Raw genomic sequence first — 22,658 nt, 5'->3', positions numbered from 1 at the left:
CAGTCTCGTGTTAAGTTTGATTTGTTTTTTAAAGTTGAAAATCAAAAATTGCATTCCTCCAAGCAAAGCCTCCATTGATTCTTAAATGATATTATACGAAACAGAGTGAGCGAACACACGTATTAGTGTAGGTGGAATAATGTCAAAGGTTCGTGACTGAAACACAATGAGTTGTAAATAAATAATCAAAATAAGTACAGTTCATAAATATTAGTAGGATTATTATTGTCAGAGCTAGCTTCAGGGGGTGCTAAGTCGCACAATGAAGTACATGGAGCGGAAAGCAGATTGCAAGGGAGCAAGCAACACAAGGGAACTGGGGGTGAACAAAGTGAGCGGTGTAGGGCGGGCCAGTTAAATACCATTATTGATCCGTATGTGGGGTCCTAGGAAGGAACTATTGGGAATGCATAACTGAATACACAGTGATCTAGCAAAACAATTTCAATCTAGCAATAAGCACACGTTCTTGGGGCTATACTGGGTGGTAACAGCTCAGGGTCCCAAGTTATAGGCCCCGGTTAAGCAAGGGCCTTAACAGTGGGCCCCAGCACCGTTACTAGCAAGTGAAGCCCCCAGATCGTGTGCTTGTTGCTATTAGCACCCCAGGTTTTCAATTAGGAAACCCGGGGTGCTAATAGCAATGTATTTTGTTGGAATGAATGGGACGTCCCGTTCATTCAAACAAAATACTTACCCAAGATGGCCACCATGGAGCTGGAAGACGAGGCTCCTTACGGAGCACCTCCTCCATTTCCATGGCTGCCGGCGAAGACTCGGAGCGGTGACAGAGTCTGGCGCCACCGCCGAAGGAATCAGGTAATTGGGGAGGGGGCGGGAAGGGATGGAAAGACCCAAGAAGAAGGCAGGGGAGGAGGGAGGAGATTGCGGGGTGGGGGACGCAGACATCAGGCAGCTCAGAATGTGGGCTGAGATTGTGGGATTCAGGCCGCGATCCGATCAAGCTGATTGGTTTGCTCCTCTGCCCAGTGTGCTAATGACAAAAAACATTCAAATCTTCTGAAAATCAACCCGTGAACCCCTCTGAACTCAACAGTTGGATTGAGGTGCATCCGGGGATTGCATTGATGAATCGGAGCATGCAAAATGATTTAGACAAGAACGCAATGTTCCCCTGTAAACCGGTACTTGCATGTGGATTAGGGTGACCAGACGGCTCGGTTTCCCAGGACAATCCCAGGAAATTGCCCTCCGTCCTGGGAGTATTTCCATTTTATAAACCCCATCCCGGGTTTGCGACGGTGGGTGGCTATGGTCCCGGTTTTGGCAGGGACCTGATTTCAAAATGCTGAAATCGGGTCTGGCGTGACTCTTCCTGCATGAATGGCCCCATTTCCTCCCCTTCCCCTTCCGGGCGCTCTGCTGCAATGAGAGAAGTGTGCCTATGAGCACACCCCTCGACCCCGCAGCAGACCAGCGACATAGAAGTAGTACTACTGTGCATTTGTGTTTACTTTAGCCCTACTTCTATGTATATTGCCTGTCACGTTTAAAAACAAATCTGGTCACCCTAACGTGGATTCTAGCAAGATTGTGAGGTTTACATGTTATTCAGGAAGCTGCGCGTGGACAGCAAGTTTGTACATCTATAAAAGGTTTGTGTTTCCTTTGTGGGTTTAGTTTGGGTGAAGGGAATAGAGGTGCGACTGTTCCACACCACGCAATAGGTGGAGCTGGGGTTTCTGGAAGCAGATTAGGCAGAAATTTGTTTTTTTTTCGGAGAGCAGAATTGTGTGTGTTTCTATTCCTGTCCTTCACTTAATGCTTTTCCCCCTAATTCTTTCTGAACTCGCAATTATAATAATCACATTTCAATTCTATGCCTATATCTGTTGGTGTCATCAATGCAAGATCACTGTGTAATAAAAGCCATTCTCTCACTAATACCCTTTTCCGTCTCAAACTCCAGTTCTTATGCATTGCCGAAACATGGCTTTCTTCAACTGACACTGCCACTCCTGCCTCCTTCGTCACTCCCTTTACTGCTTTTTCTCACTCCCAGCGCCTACTAAGAACTTGCGGAAGTACTGAAATTCTGTACCACTCAGCATTTACTCCCCTTCCCTTTCCATCTCAACTGCCGTGGTTCATTTCGTTTGAATATCCTTACTCTGTATTTTCTAGACGCTATCCTATTGCTTTCTTACCCATCTATCGACCTCGTTGGTCTCCGTACTCCTACTGTGATGATCTTGAGGCTCTTCTTTCTCCCTTTCCCCCCTCTCCAGTCCCATCCTTTCTTCTTGGTGATATTCTGTATTTTCTAGACGCTATCCTATTGCTTTCTTACCCATCTATCGACCTCGTTGGTCTCCGTACTCCTACTGTGATGATCTTGAGGCTCTTCTTTCTCCCTTTCCCCCCTCTCCAGTCCCATCCTTTCTTCTTGGTGATATTCTGTATTTTCTAGACGCTATCCTATTGCTTTCTTACCCATCTATCGACCTCGTTGGTCTCCGTACTCCTACTGTGATGATCTTGAGGCTCTTCTTTCTCCCTTTCCCCCCTCTCCAGTCCCATCCTTTCTTCTTGGTGATATTCTGTATTTTCTAGACGCTATCCTATTGCTTTCTTACCCATCTATCGACCTCGTTGGTCTCCGTACTCCTACTGTGATGATCTTGAGGCTCTTCTTTCTCCCTTTCCCCCCTCTCCAGTCCCATCCTTTCTTCTTGGTGATATTCATCTTCATCTCTCTAATATACACTCATCCTGTTAATTTCTTCCTCTTATTCAATCATACGATCTTACTTCCTCTCCTTCTCCTCCATCACATTACTCTGGTTCTTTGCTTGATTTAATTTTCTCTTCTATTTCATTGTGCACTAGAAATGAGTTAAAGCACACCGAGTTTCAAACTGCTGCGTTCTACTATTCAATGATTCCGAGCTCCAACGGCACTATTGTATTTATTACGTGTCAAGGGCGCGGGGGAGAATAAACTGACTCTGGTATCAAAAGTCAGGACTTTATCAATGAACAGCACAGAATACCCATAGTTTAATGGGCACTCCCGTCCCCTGCACACCTGTCAATACTGAAGGAAACCTATCAGTCAAAGTTTAGTAAGATTATTATCACCAATAATCACATGTTTTTAATTATTAATTCTAATTAAGAATTATATTTTTCGTGCTTAAAGTCAAAAAGATGTATTTGCCGATTGACAAAAAGAACTTCATAAACAATTGTTTTTATTTGTATTCATTTTCATTGACCTTTGAATTCCAATTCCAAATACAAAAATAAATAAATAAAGTCCAAAAAGAATCAAATAAAGAAGTAAAGATAAATTATGAGATAAGAGCTCTACACGTTTCGAGAGGAAACTCTCTTCTTCAGGAGCAAAAATTATATATAGTTTTCAATAATTATCAATTCACTTTGATCCATCATTAGTACATTCATCTGCTATTTGTAGAGACAGTTTCATTTTAAACGTGACACTGTCACATCTCCCAATTTCTGATGCCAATGTGAAGTAATGGGCACTTATCCTTGGATTTTATACTCAGTTCAATGGTGCCAGGTGAGAAACACCTTATTCTGGTGTTGGGGTGGTGTGGTTCAATTTGAAATATCACACTTCGATGCAGTGACCATAATTTATGAGTCTCATCTGTTCATCACGCAAGTAGTTCGTGTCTCAAAGTCATTCTATGTCTGTTCTTCTGATGGCTCCTGTTTAAGTATGGGCATCTACGTCTTCCCTGATGGTCGTGTGATGTTATCGCCCCGTATTCCTGATTCTCGTTACTTCTCCTTACCTTCGGATGGTACTCGATCGTTAGCGGTCTATTATTTTCAATACGTTGCGTACTTCTTGCTCCCCTGTCTCTGCCGGTGTGTTCGAAACTAATATATGTGATTATTGGTGATAATAATCTTACTAAACATTGGCTCATAGGTTTCCTTCAGTATTGACAGGTGTGCAGGGGACGGGAGTACTCATTAAACTATGGGAATTCTGTTCTGTTCTCTTCTATTTCATCCCCATCTCCTATTGTTGCTTCCCCTTTCTATTCCTCTGAACACTCCTTCTTCGCTTTTCCTTTTCTCCTCCCACTTAGCCTATCTTGCCTTCTAGTTCTTCCTCCTCATCTCCTCTTCCTTCTCAAACCCATCGTAATCTTAAACATGTTAATTCTTCTTTTCTTTCTGCTCCTTCTACTGTTCTATCCTCTCTTCCTTTGTTTTCACTTCCATCTCCCAATGAGGCTCTTGCTTCCTTAACTTCCCCTTTCACTTCAACCCTTGACTAATGTTATCAGTCCTGCTCATTTACTCCATCCTGAACACCACCACAACCCTGGCTCACTCCACACCCTCATGCTTCACGTTCCTCTCGCCATCAAGTGAAACGACGCTGGAGGGAAATTCATTCTCTTTTGCATTATTATTTATTTTCTTCTATCCCCTCCTCTTATGACTTGGCTATTGATGCTGTTAATAAACTTTATACAATTGTATGCTCCACAGCCCTGTCGACCTTTTGAACTCTCCCCTCCTACTCCTGATTTAGCCATTTCATCTTCTCTCGCCTCTTCTGATCTTGCTAAATATTTCATTAGTAAAGTTATTCCTGTGGATCCAAACTTCCCTCTCACTCTAAGCTGTCCTTCCAGCTCTATTTCCCAGATTCATTTCGCTTTCCTCTTGCTCTGATGACTCACCGGCACTGTGGTGGTGGCACACACTCATTGTCCCCTGATAATACTATAGCTTTGCTTGTTGTTGGAAGTACTTGTCTGCAAGCTTAGCCCATCTCCTCTTCTGTGATGACAGTGAAGAGCCGTGCCAGCATGCTGATGAGTCTTCGCTGATTCCTGCGGGGCTGTTGCTGTGTATGCTTGTCCTACTCCTGTTTGTGGTGGCACTTCATATGGCCAAGCATCACCAAGATACCCAGAGTGGTCCCTGGTTTCACATGGGGCAGCATTTTTGGGCAAGTGAATCGGTGGAAAGATTCTGCTCTTGAACCTGAACAAAATAAACCCGTACACAAGATTTGTGATGTGGGCCCACCCTAGCTGCTATTGACTAGTAGTCAGGAGGAGAAGAAAAAAGCATCTCCACAAGGCACACGGGTACCATAAGTGTCACTGTTTGCTGGTTGTGCAACCATTACTTGACAGGGATTTACCCCACTGACACTTTAGGGTCTGTGGCTAGGTTTTGTGAAGTGAGTGTATACAGGAATATGAGCACTCTGAATGCATGCAGGGGTTGTGGAAGGAGGCGTCATTTCAGAATGTCTTCCCTGCCATCATTACCCCTGGCTCACTGCCAGAGCTGGGAGTTCGGCACAGTATCAGTGTTTTCAGATATATCCTTTAACCTACCCTTGCAACTAGGTGGTCCAAGTCAATGATCAGGCCCCATTACGAGTACCGGCAGATTCGCTTTACCATTACCGACGGCCAATATCCTGGTGTCACCGGGATATCACGGGTGCCGGCAATGGCGGTAAGTTCCCATTCCATAGAGTCCATGGGATGGGAACTACTGAAGCACTGGCACCATTTTGTTAACAGGGCAGGTGCTACAGTGATTTCTGCCAGCAGGGGCCTGAACTCAGGGCAGGTGTAGCCTGCCGGTAGTTCACTTCCCCTACCCGCAGACTCGGAGTAAGCCGGTCCTGGAAAAATGACAAAGCCGGTAGTACCGACCATTTTACCAGCATTTTTCCCAGACCGCCTTACTCGTTATGACCCCCAATGTCTATGTCATCATCATCCTCACTAGATTCACCACCATCACCATTGCCATGAGCAGATTCATAGGCCAAATGAGTGGTGGGGGGGTGCTCTGGGTGTGCCACGCTGAGAAACATTTTGCGTTTCAAAATGAGGGGTTGACAATGGAACTACTTCCCATGACCTACTGCTGATAGCTGCAACCCCATAATGTTCTCATTAAGAGCATCCCTTTCTGAAACAATTCCAGTAGGCGGTTCCACTGTTGATATGTCAAAAGACCCTACAAAACCTGTACGTGTTCCCAAGTCTGTCGAAACATGGAATGATGGGATATATTCTCACTTCCCAGACTCAGATGTTAAGAAGGGAAGTGGGTTGGCAGGAGCTAGTGCAGTGTCAGACATAGCTAAGTCAGTGATAACATTAGAAGAGATAATAGTCACTTAACCACTGTTTCAATGCTCTGAGTACTTGTAGCCGGTTGCCAGTCATTTGGTTGAAAAAAATTGGTCTACCAGACAAATGGTCGAACCAATTTGATCGAAAACCAAATGGTCGAATTTTTTATTTTTTTTATTTTAACCCTTTTTTTTTTTTTTTTGGGGGGGTCCCCCCCAACCCCCTTTTTTTCTCTAAAAACCCCTTTTTATATTAAACGAAAACCCGAAAAATAAATATATAAATAAAAAAAAAAATTCGACCATTTGGTTTTCGACCAAATTGCGTCGACCAAATTGCAGTCGACCAGTTTTTTTTCGACCAGTTGACTGGACACCCTTGTAGCCATGTTCAATGTGATATTTCTGGTTACAACCTGTTGATAAATTATTCTGCCCCCCGTGACTCGCACATCCCCAACAATTGCAGCAGCAGCTGCTTCTGCTATAAAACTTCCAAAGATGTCCACGTCCCAAGATGTCCACGTCTTCCTTGACCCCTCACACATTTGGCTGGCCTCTTTAAAGACATTTATTTATTTATTCATTTTATGATCACTTCTTTAGCACCTATACAGCTATTAAGCGCCCACAGGGCAAAGGGAGGGAGCAAGGGAGTGAAACACATTAGAAAACACAAAATATTAAAAAAACAGTGGGAGGGGGGAAGGACGAAACTACTATGCCTTGTGAGTATTCAGAACGTGCAAGTGCAGTAGGGAAGGGGGAAGTGCTGAAGTGTCCGTGCTCGTGGGAGAGCCACAGATACGTGCATGGTGTGGAGAGTGCTACACGGCCTGGGGCTGCAATGGGTAAGTGCGAGCATACAATGCGGAGGGAGTGCAAGGGCAAGTGCTGAGGGTAGAACGGAGCTGGGATGAATGGATGTGGGAGGTGAGGGACCACAAGGATGCATGAGAGCCCAGGGCATCAATCACAGCAGCTGTATAAATTAGCAGAGGAGAGAATAGGGGAAGGAGAAGGTAAAGAGGAAAGTCTTTAGGAGTTTCCTGAATTTAAGAAAGTCCTGCCCAAGGCACAGAGAGAGGGGGAGGCTGTTCCACAGGAGGGAGCCAGCGGAGGAGAGTGACCGACCACCTACCCTCTGTTTAGCAAGACTCTTTACACACAGAGAGTTGCTGCCAGAGGAACATAGAGGTCAGAGGGAGAGTATTTAGTTAGATAAGGTTGAAGATAGTGTGGTCCCCGGCAACTCGACAGCCTTGTGGATGATGCAGAGGGATTTTAATTCAATCCGTGCAGCAACCGGCAGCCAGTGAAGACTTTTAGGGCAGGAGGAATGCGGCCTCTGGGTTTAGGGCCAAGGATAAGTTTTGCTGCCCTATTCTGGATTAGCTGGATAGGTCGCAGAGTGGAAGAAGGTTCTATTCAGGAGGAGGCTATTGCAATAGTCAAGCCTAGAGAGAACCAGGGCTCAGGTAACATTGAGCATCTAGGGGAAAGTGCAAAAAGGGAGAATTCCTTTGACCGAGATACCAGGAGTCAGGCGGATTGTGTCAGAAGCGGCCGTTGTCAGTCCCTGTGGTGCGAGAAAGTAATGGTGCGACTTGAAACACAAAGCTATGTTCTTATGTGTTTTCCTCTAGTGCTGCTGTGCTCTAGTGCTGCTGTGCCTCGCAGGGGCTCGATGGGCTCGCTGGGGCTGCGCTGGCTCGAAGGAGTTTTGCAGCACTCCTTGGGGTACTGACAGAGAGCAGAGAGAGCCGCGGAGAGCCGCAGAGAGTTTTGAAAACCACGCAGTGGCAGTGAGTTTTGCCTAGGTGCCGACCGCTTGGGGCAGTGAACAGTGAGCCGAGCGGAGAGCGTGTTCTCGTGTTTTCATACTCACAAGCAAGCAAGCAAGGTATTTCCGTTGCTTTGTGGTCTCTGCCGTACTCTGCTGTACTTACTTAGTGGTTACTGAGCTACTGCGTGGTTACTTATACCAACAAGGATTGTTGTGTCGTAAATCTCATTTTTATTTGAGAAGTTTTCAAACACGTGAAAGTGCAATATATCCGTGTCTGCAAAGTGTTTAAGACTTGCCATCTCCCCAGAGACTGCAGAGAAGCCATTCATGGTTCCCCCTGCTGTAGCAAATTAAATTCAGAGACGCTCCTTAATGTCTGACAGCATATTTAATTGAAGCTCTATTCCAGTGATCACAGACAAGAACTACAGATATTTTACACAACGACAACGAAGTATAACTTGAGAAGTGGGCAATTAGCAGACGATACAAGAGCTACAGAGTGGGAGGACTCTTTTGTTTCCAAATCAATGCTATCTGAATACAGGCATAGTCTTCCGTTCCAGCAAAGCGTCCCAGCAGGACACAAATCCCCAAAAGCAGAGAAGGGGAAGGTGTGCCCCCTCTCAATCCCACGCTCACAGGTTGGAAAGATTTCACTTTGACTGCCACAAATATAAAGAAAAAAACAATCAATATTTCACCTGATGGAGATATAGAAGCTTGAATGATCTTTCAATAAATGCATGGGCTTCCCAACATCCAAGACTGAAAACAAGGGTGAGATTGGAAGCAGCAGCCACCTAGCCCTTGGATTGGACTTTTCACAGGGTCTCATTTTCTCTCTTATTCCAGCAAACAGTGTTTTAAACCCCTCAGACATGCTAAATTCAACAGAAGCCGCCAGACGGGAGTCACTGGTATCAATGCCTCAACGGCAAAAAACAAATGAAGACATACCTTTCATTTCCTCTCAGACCTCCAACCAAGAACCGTGTGCAAGTGAGGCTACATTGTTAGCACTGAACCTCGTTTTAAACTCCTTGGTAAAGGTCTTCGAAAACATAAAAGGAGACGTGCAGATACATCCGGGAATATTGCTTGAAATGTAGGACATATAACAGTACGAGTTCTCAGTCGTAGGCCTTCGTAACGCAATTAATACCTTGGTTACCCCTTCATTAACATCTTTGACAGAAGAAATGGCCACACAGAAGACCGATATATTGGGTCTTAAAGAGTTAATGCGAGAGCTATGGGCGGATGGAAAAGAAACAAAATCAATGCTCTTCAACTACATTCAATCTAAAGAAGAGGACAAGCCGAAGATGAAAGAATCAAAACCACTGATTGGAAAGATAGAACATCGCCTCCCTCTCCACGACACGCCTGTTTCCCAACTGGCTCTTGTGTGTTTCTGTCGCTTGGCCCATGCTGCGGAATTAGACCCTTCCAACTCACTGACCTGTACAGAGGAGGCTTTGCCTACAGTAAAACAGGAGGGTGCAGGAGAGGGTGAATTATGGAAGGAAAGCTTGCAGCAATCATATCGGAGAAGGAAAAGAATAAGGAGAAAGAAAGAGAGAAGATGGCCCAAGGGATTCAGTTACCCACCAAGCAGGCAAAGAAAACTACAAACATGAAGTAAAAAAACGGGAAAATTCTGACACAAATAATAAATATCCTCTGATCGACCAAGCTCAGATCACTTGGAACCAGGACCTGAACAGCAAATAACTAAGATACTTGAAGATCAAGTCAATGGGACAAAGGAGAGGACAAGATGCGATCAAGCACACGAAGAACATACAGAAGTAAAAGTCCCTGTATTCTGCCAAGATGAACTAGCACCTTTTGCAGTCCCGAAACTTTGGCTCACTTGTCACAAGCATAAACCGAACCCTAGATTCCTGAACAGAGGGATCATTCTACCAATAATCAAAAAGATACCAGACCTCTATTTGTTTTCATCCAGGGACATCGAGTAGGTTATGTTCCTAGACCCTCATGTAGCTCAGTTAGCGGAAGTAGGGTTCACATCCAAAGTGGGGGCATACGCTTACCTCTTAGCGGCCGACTCCTTATAAAAATGTTACTTGGTTGTCCATAAATCCCTACCCTCGTCTAATGAGAAGGGTGTAAAAGCGGGAAACTCAAAACGCGGCAGTGAATTAGGAATAGTGGAACAGCCTAGGGGAAAGAAAACCACTGATCAGGAATCTAAGAGTGGAGATCAATCTGCTCTCTAGTCCATGTTGCCAGAGATAACAACTCAGGTCTATCAGAAACTGGGGGCAAGGCAGATTCCGCTTTAGACAGGAAAAACTAAAATTGGTGAGCTGGAATACGCAAAAATAAGATTGGGGGTCTTTGGGGAGAACAATTTAATTCTCTTCCAAGAGACATGGCTAGTGAACCCCCCAGAATTAGAGGGATTCATAAATGATAACACAGCCAGCAACTACTATAGGGAAGGGAAGACCTAAGGGAGGGCTATTGATGGTCTGTAAAAGCACGATTTTAATGAAGGGACATTGATTCCATGTAACAGGAGTAGATCTTAGTGGCCAAATTGGAGGTACCATCCAAAGAAGGGAACAAAGAGCTAGCAGCTATACATTTGTACTGGAACCCCTTGTGTGTAAAGCTCACTGATTTTTTGGATTCACTGGTGGACATATTGACACAGATTAAGACATCTTACCTGGAGGCTCACATTTTGGTGGTAGGAGACTTGTTTGTTTGTTTGTTTGTTTTATTTGCTTGTATAGCGCACCGAGCCCAAAGGTATCTGGGCGCTTTACTTAAAGTACATGTTATAGTAAAATACAATATGATACATGTGTTACAGTGTAACATACAATATGATACACGTGGTCATTATACATTTGGAATATAGACAATAATAAGCGTTTACAAATATATACATGATTAAGGAATTTACAAGAAAATATAAAGGCAAGGCATGTTCATACATTAGAGCATGTGTATGGAAGTGGCTGGCTATAAGGCCAAGGGTAAGGACATGTAGCCAATCGGCTGAGTCAAGAGAATATGAAGGGGTCAGTAAATCACGAAAGAGTGGGGTGGTTATTAGTTAGCAAGTGAGAATAACCAGCATTTGATTTTGTTCCAGAATGAAAGGAACACAGGATCAGATCTTAGTGTGGGTGGAAGCTTGTTCCAAGTTTTGACTGCTAAGACCGGAAAGCTGGTTCCGCCTGTTTTGTTGAGTTTAAAGGACAGGACGTTTAGGCAGTGGGCATTCGTGGATCTCATAGGCCCAGAGGTCTCATTCCTGGATATTTGTTCATTAGGTACTTTGGAGCTGAATTGTTGAGGCATTTATGAGTGATCATGAGTGTTCTAAAGGTGATCCTATCTTTGACCGGGAGCCAGTTGTCATTTACTCTAGCTTGAGTAATGTGGTTAGATAGGGGGATGTTAAGGGCCGCCCTGAGAGCATTGTTTTGCAATACCTGTAGTTTGTGCAGATTCTTTTGACTAGTGCCTAAGTAGAGGGTGTTAGAATAGTCCAGTTTGGACATTATAAGGGCTCTAGCAAGGGTAAGACAGCTGTTGGTATTCAGGAAAGGTCGACAAGCGTTTTATCAGTTTTTAGGTGTATGCCGTAGAAGAGGCAGTGGCATTGATTTGTCTTTGGAGGTTTAAGGCCAAATCTAGATAAAAGCCTAGGGTCTTAGTTACTTTGATGATATTGCCATCAATAGTGAATGACTTGTAGCTAGGGCCTAGTTTTCTAAGTTTTAGTTTGGAGCCGATGAGGAGAATCCTTGAGGGACTCCACATGTGACAAGGGATGGGTCAGCCGATGCTAAGGGAGAGAAGACTCTCATAGATCTGTCAGCCAAGAAGGACTTGACCAAGGAAGAGGCTTGGCTAGAGAACGAGGCAGCAGTGGTAAGATGGTTAGTTAAGATGTTGTGGTCGACTAAGTCAAACGCTGCTGCTAAGTCCAGTAAGAGGAGTAGTGCAGGTTTGCCAATATCCCTAGCCTCATCCATTTGGATTTTCAGATCCAAGAGGGCTGTTCCTGTCCCATGTCTTGGTCTGAAGCCCGATTGTCTGAGGCCTAGGTTGTTGTTTGATTCTAGATGGTTCTGGATCTGGATATAAGCAGCCTTATCTAAAATTTTAAGGAGGAAAGGCACGGTAGTAATATGTCTGAAGTTGGTTGGGATGTTCGGGTCAAGGTTAGGCTTTTTTAAGAGCAGCATGACCCATGCATCTTTAAGGATTTTTGGGACGGTAGCTAAGGCAAAGGACGCATTTATGAAGGAGGTTATGAAGGGAGAACATTCTTTGGCACCTTCTTTTATGATGGTGGCCGGTGTGGAATATTTTTACCCATGCCAGTGCGCACCCCACTACACCCCTTTGCCAATGGGGGAAAGGAAACTGTCAAAAATGGATGTGCAAACCCTGTGCGCGCCAAATCTGCAAAACTGCGCATGGTTCGCAAATCATAAAGGGGTGCATCACCCTGCCACACAAAGTCAAAGTTGGTGTAAAAACAGGACTCACTGAATATCAGTGGGTGCTATCACCTGTCACATGAAGCAAGGCAGAGAAGTGGGCTAAAATCCGAAAATGCCTTTAAAATCCAGATTTCCCTACCAATTGCAACTTTCAAAGTGCTGTTTTGGCGCTAAATTCAGTAATTTTTCCAGTGAACTATGGAAATGAAAAGTGTGCTGAAATCATAGATTCTCCAGGTGGCTCAGAAATAAACTGGGCCTCACTGCCTGACAGCTGCATAAGAAAAGTAGATGTCAAACCCAGTTTAAAGTGTTTCAGTTTCCTGAAGAAATTGCAAAATTCGCCTATTTGAAGCATGTTTGTGAAGGGCTTAATTCTTTTAATGGTCAAATCCCCTGTAAACTGCACTTATTTTTATATGTGTGAAATGAAACGACTTTAATTTAAAGCAATCCAGTATTGGAGTTAAGTAAATACTTAATTCTGACCTAACAGTGCTAGCCTGGGAAAGATTGACACTTAAAAATTGACACTCCTTTGCTACAGGAAGCCTTAATGGTTCCCGCATATTCACAACAAGGAGCACAATAGACTCATCAGACTTTCGTCTGTGGCTGAGCCAAGAACAATGGCAAGCTGCCTACTGATCTCTACAGGGGAGCTTCCCTCTCCAGGAAGAGGACACACCTCCCTGATCAAAGGACTGTGACAGCTGTTGCCTGTGAAGGGGAGTTACAAAGGAAAAAAAAACTGCTGGAACGTTTTGATATTTAAATCTTTATTTGTGATTACATTTGAAACTCTTTAACTGTGCAACCTGAAGGAGTATACATCTAAAAATTGGTAAATGTTAACCTAATTTTAGGCTTTTGCTTTGAAGACATTAATGAACCCTGTACCATCTAAGGGATCAAAGTTATAGGAAAAACCCTAATTGGAGCAAAACTATTCATGTTGCCAGTCGAAGATTGCATATACATGATCCAGTGATAATCGCCCAGATATGTACTGAATTAGAAATTATGAGTCCGGACTGTTATGATTAAAATTGATAAAATTCTATAGAATGACAAAGACGGCTCTCACAGAGATGGGGATTGAATGTGAATATAACCAATCAAATATACAGTGTATGTGTCCGATGGTATTAGGAGACATCATTTTAGAAATGTAGATTTGTGCAAAAGTTAAGTTTTGGTCAAAATTAATGTGGGAGTTCCTAAATCTCATCATAAAGATGACAGCTCTGTTCTGACTGCCATCCAGAACAAAGCAAGTGCCTGTGGCCACTCACAGCCATGGGGGGTATTTTGAAATTCTGCCCACACCATAAACTTTGTGATGTCACTTGGTAAAATAAATATAGGAACTTCACCACACGTAAGACACTGCTTCCTGAACACATCCAGATTCCCGCGCAGCGCTTTGTTCCTGACTTCTTCATTTTATCCAGAACTCTTGACCTTGCAGCTGACTCAAGACTTCTTTGCAGAATTCAGACTTTAACATTGCTGAACTCTCTCTAGCTAGATCCAAATTCAACCATCCCAAACTTGAGGGGATTTAATTCTGACTCAGTCTGGCTTGCTACCATTAAGTCTTCCCTGCTGAAAGTTGCATCCTGCTATCTACCGTGTCCAGTGACCAGAAGGGCCAATCCATTCCAAATCCAGCTGAGGTGCAGTCCAAAATTGACCGAAACCGCACTGCTGATCCAATCCCGACAGAGGTGCCCTGCTGCTGGTAGACCTGACCCGATCCAGTGACCAGAACCCTGACAGTCCAATATATTTGCATTGTCTTATCCCAATCTCAACCCATCCCATCTCTAACTTCAGAACCATAGTCTTGTCAGAACCATTCTTGCGCTGATTTTCTCTCATCTGTGTTACAAAACCATAAGTCATTAGTGATTTTGAGTAACTAAAGTAAATCCCAGAAAGAAAAAGAATATCCAGCACGTGAAGGGTTGCACTGGCCACGTAACTGTGGAGATTCCCGGATGGCATTCTTTGTTTCATAGTCATTAATATAGTGTAATAAAACCAATCTGTCATTTTTAAACCAAATCTCTGTTTTCATTTTTGTGCCTATTTTGCAAAAACACCTCTCACTAAAACCTCCATAACTTCTTAAATGTTATAGATAGAAACGGAATGTCAACTCTCACTGATACCTAAGACCCTTAGCTACATCCACAACCAAGAACCCCATCGCGGAGCAGTGTTTTCATAAAGCATCGCATAGTGATATTTTGCTGCAAATTTGCAGTTTTCCAAAGTTTACAGGTGCCCTTTTCCCATTCAAAGTGTTTCTTAAATCCCATCCTGATCTAAAGTGTATATTGTTGTTTCGTTGGTAGCTCATGTTTGTTAGGACCTGTTCAGTGTTGCTTTCCTAAGAATTTTTATCCATTTAAGCATTTTTGCCTACTGTCATTTTAAAAGTGTCAAATTCCAAAAAATGTTTTCTCTCTTGTTTGGGGAGGGAAGATTGCATTCAGACTCTAGACATTATCTTTCATTCCTGAATACCTGCTGATTAATTACATCTGGGTAGGATTGCTCATTTGTACTTTACAGAACTTTGCAGGGGGAAATATTAACCTAAACGCTATCTGTTCACAAATCAAAACTGTTCTTTTTCCTGTGTTTTACATTCTGCATTATTATAAGTGAATTCAATTGCTGTACTTATTTTTGAATTGTATTGTCACCAATTGGTGATTGCTGCCCCATATCCATATATATATATATTAGAATGTATGTGTGATTTGAATATTAACTAAATAAATAAATATTTACCTTTACAAACTAGCCTGATTCCTGGTACAGTGTGACCTGGGGGGGTATTTTGAGACGGATGTGATATGAGTGGTATATCATTCAGAATATTGAACTTATAGACACAAATAAATATTTCATTGCGCACTACATGCTAGGCGAGACCTGGGTGTGTGCCTGATTGAAATCCTTAACACAGGGCATATTTTCCCTTGGCACGTGTAAGGTTTGAGTCTTCTAATGATAGATTCAACCTCGTGAGAGGTGACAGGCGTGAATGTGAAGGCTGTGTTAGGAGTCGTGTGGTAGGCAGACTTAGGGTTCTGGTCAGGTTGTATATTGTTTGGTGTACTGAATTTGGCAGAAGTCAATAGGCTAGATGGTTTTGCTTCAATTTTGGTTTGGAGTAAGGTGATTTTGTTAAGTAGGGCCTTTTGAATGTTGGAACACCATGTGGTGTCGATCGTGCAGGTGTCAGGTGGTGTAATAGGAGATTCCATATCTTTCAAGATAGTGAAGAGCTCCTTCGTATTGGAGATTCCAGTTCTTTCAAGATAGTGAAGAGCTTCTTCGTATTGGATTTAGCATTGGAGATTCTGTTATTGCAGCTTTCTTTTTTGGTTTCTAAGATGGCAGTTTTGTAGGAGGTGGCGGCAATTACGAATTTGTCCTTATTTAAAGATGAGGGTTTTTTTCTCCAAGATTATTCTGCATCTCTTTTTTCTTTGCGTAGAGATTTCAGTTCGAGGTGAACCATTTCTTGAGATGTGTTGCAGGTTTAGCTTTCCATAGTTGGCTATGGATCAGGGGGGCGTGACTACGTATTTTGAGAGGCAGATTGTCTCGGTTATGTTTGGCAAGTATCGTTGTCAATGTGAAGAGAATAAGCAAGGATGTTGCGGGATGCGAATGCTGCAGGGCGAATGGCCGGATGGAAACCAGGCTCCCGTGGGTGTAACTGGCATATCTGGGGACCGCCTTGGGTGTGGGCAGCACTAGTTAAAGATAGAGCACAGTGTTTATGTTAGGCAGGGTGGGCGAGGTGTGGCATTGGCATGGGGCAGGTATGTGCGATGAGACCTAATCCAGTTAGCTGGCAAATGTAATGTCTGAGTGAGTAAGCGCTGTGTGAAAGTAATGCAGTGTGCACATAATACATACAGAGTAAATCAGTAATACATAAGATAGCAAATGCTAATGAAGTGAGAGGGGGCAGGATACTTGTGAGAATACATGCAGTGATGGGCGAGCACAAAATCAGAACAAGAGCCGCTGTCATGAATCATAGGTATACAATGTTTAACTACGTGAGATGGTAACCAAGGCAATCAGACTCAATGGAAGATCACATTAGGTGCTAGCAGTTTAGTTTTTATGCCGGTGGGATAATGCTAAACAGGAAATGATGAGCGAGGCAATCAGATTTAGTGATCAATCGCAGTTAGTGCTAGCCTTTTTATGTCTATGGGAAAATGCGATGAGTTGCGCGTGGGTCCACCGGAGAGGAGTATAGTCTGGCAGACCATGAGCAGTGGCCAAATCTTGCACTCAAAGCGTTAGAAAGGGAAGCAAAATCTAAACAGTGTGCAAGTATACTTTAGGGTGAACCTAAAAAGGCTACAGGTGAGCTCTAGGCTGTCTTAAATCAGAGTGCAGCAATAACATTAAACAGCTGAGCGCGATGCTAAGCAATACTTGAATTCCCAATGTGTCTCATAATGCTTGGGGGGGCCGCCACACAAATCTAAGGATCTAAGTGCAAATGATAGGAAGTGCTTGTCTTTCTTCAGGGATTGGGACCTGAAGATCGTCAATGGGTCCATCAATTGAGACATCCCTCTAGCAAGTACATGGTCACAAGTGGACATAGAATCCACTTTGAACTATATTTTCCTTTCTTCCAGTCTATTTACGAAAAGTGATCATTTCCTTGTGGGGGAATGTGGCTCCAGTGACCATAGGCGCCTAGAAGCCTCACTAGAATGGAACCTCAAAAAGAAAAATCGATCTATGGCAGGGAGTAGTAGCAGTTAATGCCCAGAAAAACCGTTTAGTAAAGTACAAGAAAGATGGTATACGACTAAATGAAGCCCTGGCCCAGCTTCAAAACGATCCTATACTTAGTGACATAGAAGAGAACTTCAAACCTTGTGCCTTCCATGACTTCCTATGGGCAGTTGATCGCCCTCAGCCCATGCCGACCCATGGTTCATTAGTATACAAACACACATTTGACGAGATGACATGGCTAAAGAAGAGGGAGATGCGTAGTTTGGTGAACGTAGCAACGAGGGAAATCACGGATAGGGAGCAGCTGTCGAAGGAAATCAAGAGCATTAAGTGTATCTATAAAAATTGGTCCAAACAACGAAATGTGAGCCGTCTGCAGAAAGACGGGGAGTCCATGCTCAGGGTATTGATAAGTAACAACTCTTGCAACTTCTGGGCATCAGTAAATTCCCCGGACAAAGATCAGGATGACATACTGGTAAACTACGTGCCTGAGGCCATTTGGGTGACCTACCTTACGGAAAAATATTTGAAACCTCAGAGGAAGCCGGCACTAAGTGTCCCTACGGTGTCCTGGTCTTTGGATATCACGGATGAGGGTATTGTTGAGTTAATAAATAAATCTTCCTCATCGAGAGCTGCAGGCTCTAGCGGCCTGACTTATCTAGTCCTAAAGGGAAATCCAATAATGTGGGCATGTATCCTATATATATACTTTTCTGGGGAATAATAGAGAAAAGAACTATGCCATCATCCTAGAAGTCAGCTATAATCACACCCATTTTAAAAAAGGGGGATCGTAAGGACCCAATAAATTATCGGCCCATCATATTATTAGACGTTGAAAGTAAGATCTTAGCCAGCCTGATAATAAGAGAACTGGCGAAATGGGCTAGATCTAATAACATTCTACCCAAACAGCAGACAGGGTTTCGAAAGGGACATTCCACCTCCCTCAATGGCATAGTATTGGCTACCCTGTGCAACAACAAAGAAGGGAGGAAAACATCAAGGCTATATTGTGCCTTTATTGACTTGTCAAGCGCCTTTGACTTGGTCAATAGAGAGCGATTATGGTCAAAGCTCGCCATAAGGGGTTCCCCGATTTCTTTAATCAGTATCCTAGCCTCTCTCCATGAGAGTAACACATTGAGAGTTAGGTTAAATAATGAAGGCCACCTCTCAGAACATATTCCTGTCGGTAGAGGGGTAAGACAGGGGTGCATGGTTGCTCCCTTTCTTTTTAATTTTTACCTAGCTGATTTCGGATGGGAGGTCGATTCTGCAGGTCTGGGGAGTGTTAAAATCGGCTGCAGGGCCATTAAATTACTCATGTACGCAGATGACATTGTTCTTATGCACAAAACACCAGTGGCCTTTCAACAGTTACTAAATGTTCTTGACACTTATAAGAAGATCAACGACTTAAAGGTGAACTCAGGAAAGTCGAGAATAGTGATCTTTGGTGATAAGGGAATTGGTGAAGGCAGGTTCCAATGGACGGTGGGAGGAGACCCCATCCGGGTGGTAGAGGAAATTGTTTATCTAGGATACACATTATATGCCACCCCCAGAACAAATCAAACCCTGTCAGAGCTTATAGCAAAAACCAATCAATTAACTTCACAATTGCAGAGGATCGTTGGGCAATTTTGTAAATTCTCTCTCCTGCCAGCGGTGAGGTTCTATATGGCAAAGATCATTCCAGTTCTCCTGTATGGCATAGAGGCAAAACCCACAGCTTGGACCCTCGATTGGCAGAAAATCGAAGGCAAGATCTGGAAGAAGGTCTTGGGCCTGCCAAATTGCACCCCGATGGTAGGCCTGAGGTGCGAGTTGGTCTCAAGATCACTGAAATCACAAATGGATTGGAAATGACTCTTTATAGATTGATTGCCAATCTCTTGGGAACTCATTATATGAGGATATACTGGTGCATCTCCAAATGGACCATTCATCGGTGCTATGAGACCTAAGGAGGTTGGTACAGGAGATCCTCATTAGCTGCGGTAGCGATGAAGACACACTATCAGCAAATCCAATGAAGGTAAAGAAGTCATTAGTTACAACAGATCGGATTAGGACAATTGACCAAATGAGGTCCTATTCCGGAACAGTGTCCCTTTCCAAGCATGACAAGAAACTTGGATATCTTCCAAGGTATCTGTTAAAATTCCCAGATACCAAAGTGAGACATAACTTCCTCAGAGTCTGATTAAATCTGGTCCATACGCGATCAGTTCCTGTTCAATGGGGTTGTGAGGAGAGATCAACAACTCTTTGCCCAGATTGGAAAAATCAAAAAATCAGACAATCGAGCATCTGCTAAGGTTCTGTGGGGGGACATGCTATGCCAGAGAAAAATATCTAGGGCCCTTTACTGTTTCAATAGATCGCTTATCTTCTGAGATGTTTTGGGAAAGAATGATTGCTGGTCAATTAATGTTACAAGAGTATTACAACAGACTGGGGTCCTTCTGCCGAAATATTGCTAGAGAACTATCGATCCTTCTGACATATTTCAGTTACCAGGAAAAGTATGATTTGAGAAATGTGATTTTTTTATTTGTTTGTACTTACATTTTAATGTTTTGTAACTTTATGTATGGATCTTGATTTGTAGATTTGAGTAATGTTTTATGAAAAACCAAAATTTGGTTGTATCGCAATAAAAAAAAATTAAAATAAAATTTTAAAAAAAGAGTTCCTTTGAGAAGGAAGAGCTGGAAGTGGGACTTCTTGCCAATGCCCTGAGTGTGAGGGAGGAAGAAGTGAGAGGAGTGGACGATGACTCCAAGGTTTCTGACTTCAAAGGAATGAGCAGGGGGAGAGCCCATGGAGGAAGGCCAGAGTGAGGGGAAGAAAGAGGGAACAGGGGTCCAAATGGGAAATATCTCAGTTTTACAGGCATTGAGGCAGAGATCATTGGCAGATAGGCAGTCAGGGATGATGGAAGGTGCAAAAGGGTAAGCTGGAATTTTTAAAAAAGAGTTGTGTGTCATCAGCATAACACTGGAAGTTGGGGGAAGAAGAGGAGATGTGGCAATCAGGCAGAGCAAGGTCGATGTTAAAGAGCCAAGCAGAGAGGACAGAGTCCTGGAAGACACCACAGGTGGAGAAGGAAGTAGGAGAGGAGAAGGAGCCCAGGATGACTTGGGATGCGCAGTCAGTAAGGAAGGATGTCAGCCATTCCAGTGCCTGGTCCGAGATACCAAGGGTATTGTGGAGCCTTTCTATGAGTATGGAATGGTTGACCAGGTCAAAGGCAGAGGAGAGATTGAGTAGGACGAGTACAGCTGTGGAGTTGGAGTCAAGAGATTCTGAACAGTTCTTGAAAGGTGCCTCTGGATGCTCGGAATCCAGATTGATGGCCGTGGAGACCACCAACAAGTTTGGTGTGCAAGTTGAGCTGGGGCAAGGCCAGCTTCTCCAGCATTTTCCCCAGGTAGGGGATGAAGGAAATAGGGCAGTAGATGGCTGGACATGTAGGGTCTGCTAAAGGTTTTATCAGGAGGGGACGCACAAGGGAATGCTTGAGGGAGGAGGGGAATATCCAAAAGAATGATTACAGAAATCAGCGAGTGCGGGGGCAAGAGAGCCAATGTTGTCCTTGAAAGTTCTGGATGAGCAAGGGGTAACCTGTTTAGAAGCGACCTTCATGGAGCAGACAACTCTGGTAACTTCTTCAGGTGTGACAGGGGAGAGGGAGGAGAGGGAAGAAGGAGGAGGGTGAGGGGCCAAGAGAGGCAAGGGGGAGTGGGAAGGGTTTGGAGGGTGAGTAGCAAGGGTGTTCAGGATGTCCTGTGTTTTTCTGGAAAAGTGGCCAGTGCATTGCCGAAAGCCTGGGAAGGGGAGGAGGAGACTGCAGAAGGGTTGGCTAGTTCCCTGAAGATCCTGAAAAGTTAAGCCGTGTTGTTGGATGTACCAGAAATCTGTGCCTGTATGTGGCCTCTTTTCTTGGCATGGATGGAGATTCTGTATTGCCTTTGGAGCAGGTGGCAGGCCAGTTTGTCAGAGGATGAGTCATAGGTTTGCCACTTATGTTCGGTCGCTCTGCACTTTCGTTCCAGGGCCTCAAGATGAGAGTCGTACCAGGTGTTACGGTTAGAGGTGGGTTTCAGGCGGGTCTTCCTGACTGGGGCAACAATTTCAAGAGTATTGGTAATGGACAAATGGAGGTTGCTGAGAGCAGAGTCAGTGGTAGAGTCAGAGGTGGGGGTGAGGTGGGATGAAGGTGGAGGCAAAGGCAAAGGCTGACACACGTTTCATCGGTCGGACGTTAGTGAATGAAGTAGGCAGGACTGCAAGACTTATCTTTGGCCTCAAGCCCAGGGAACATAGCTCTCCAGCATTGAAATCTCTTCACTGGCTCCCAGTGGCTGCAAGGATCAAGTTCAATACCCTCTCTATCGTCTAGAAGGCTTTCTGGGGCCTGGGACCACTCTACCTCCAACTTTCTCTTCCAGAATATCTTCCTTCTCGGGCTCTCCCCTCATCCACCTCCAACTCTCTGAGGGTCAGACGCTTCTCCAAGCAGAGAGATGGGGCAGATCTATCTCCTTTGCTGGGGCCTCCCTCTGGAACAGCCTCCCTGCCTCTCCCAAAATTGAGCAGAACCACCCCTGGTTTCGGAAGCAACTCAAGACCTTCCTTTTCGCTTCTGCTTTCTCGCATCCTCTCCCCTGCTGATGCACCTGACTGCTCCGCACACTGGTCACCTGGTCACCCTCTGAACTCGGGTCCAGGCTACTGCATGTTCAGTTGCCTCTGCACTGCCTTTAGGCTTTCCAGCACTTAAGGGTCTGTATCTGCAACCCTAAAGTGCCTTCTCTCTGCACTTATGAGCCACCCGCTGGCTACACTTGTGAGTTAACTGTGAAAATTAAAGTGGCTGCCTTCCTCTTTCTCCTAACACACGCCAACACGCATGTGAGTGACTATTTCCTCTGCCTCTGCTACTCTCGGATCCTTCAGCAGTGCTTTACTTCTCAGTATCCCAATACAGACTCACATCCCCTACAAATGGGGATGGCACTTCCGTCCACACAAGCTAAGGTAAACCTAAAGCAGGCCTCTCGTTAAATGGAGCTATTGACCCTGAGATGGCATCCACTCTTTCTGTGTGCTTAGCTCTCGGATGGCTTCACTCTGCGGTCACAGCTCCCTGAGAGGGAGAAAACCATTATACAGGCCGGAAAGGTTTGCCAGAGTTTAAAATGGGAAGGGATGAAGGTTTCAGTCACACTCCCCAGCCTGTCCCCTCAGATCACTCCCTGGAAAAACCATGGGCTCCCTCTCAAGACAGGGCCATACTATTCGCTGTCCCCAGAGTGGGGTATGCGGTCGGTGTGACAAATATCTCCACAGAGATCACCCAGTCTCCCCTGCCACGAGACTATACAAATATCCGACATTTCGTGAAACCCCACAGGGGACACTAGGGTAACAGAAAAGACAG

General features: G+C 44.3%; 1 long non-coding RNA gene across 4 annotated transcripts in view; it reads left to right on the top strand.

Moving 5' to 3' along the window:
• The window catches only part of LOC138468269 (uncharacterized), a 177,325-nt gene that overhangs the window by 600 nt on the left and 154,067 nt on the right, over positions 1 to 22,658 (top strand). The window contains exon 1 of one of the 4 annotated variants that reach the window (XR_011268229.1): positions 707 to 819. The exons of 1 other annotated variant lie outside the window; for it this stretch is intronic. This is a non-coding gene — a long non-coding RNA (uncharacterized lncRNA). Of the gene's footprint in view, positions 1 to 706; positions 820 to 1,470; positions 1,617 to 22,658 lie in introns of those variants that run through there. 2 more of the 4 variants (XR_011268227.1, XR_011268228.1) reach the window with 2 other exon arrangements.

The sequence above is a fragment of the Ambystoma mexicanum genome, chromosome 4q (genome assembly GCF_040938575.1).
Source record: "Ambystoma mexicanum isolate Mex_15411 chromosome 4q, UKY_AmexF1_1, whole genome shotgun sequence".
Taxonomy (NCBI): Eukaryota; Metazoa; Chordata; class Amphibia; order Caudata; family Ambystomatidae; genus Ambystoma; species Ambystoma mexicanum.
Note: the sequence above shows the minus strand (reverse complement) of the source record. Positions and strands in the feature narration are given on the sequence as shown.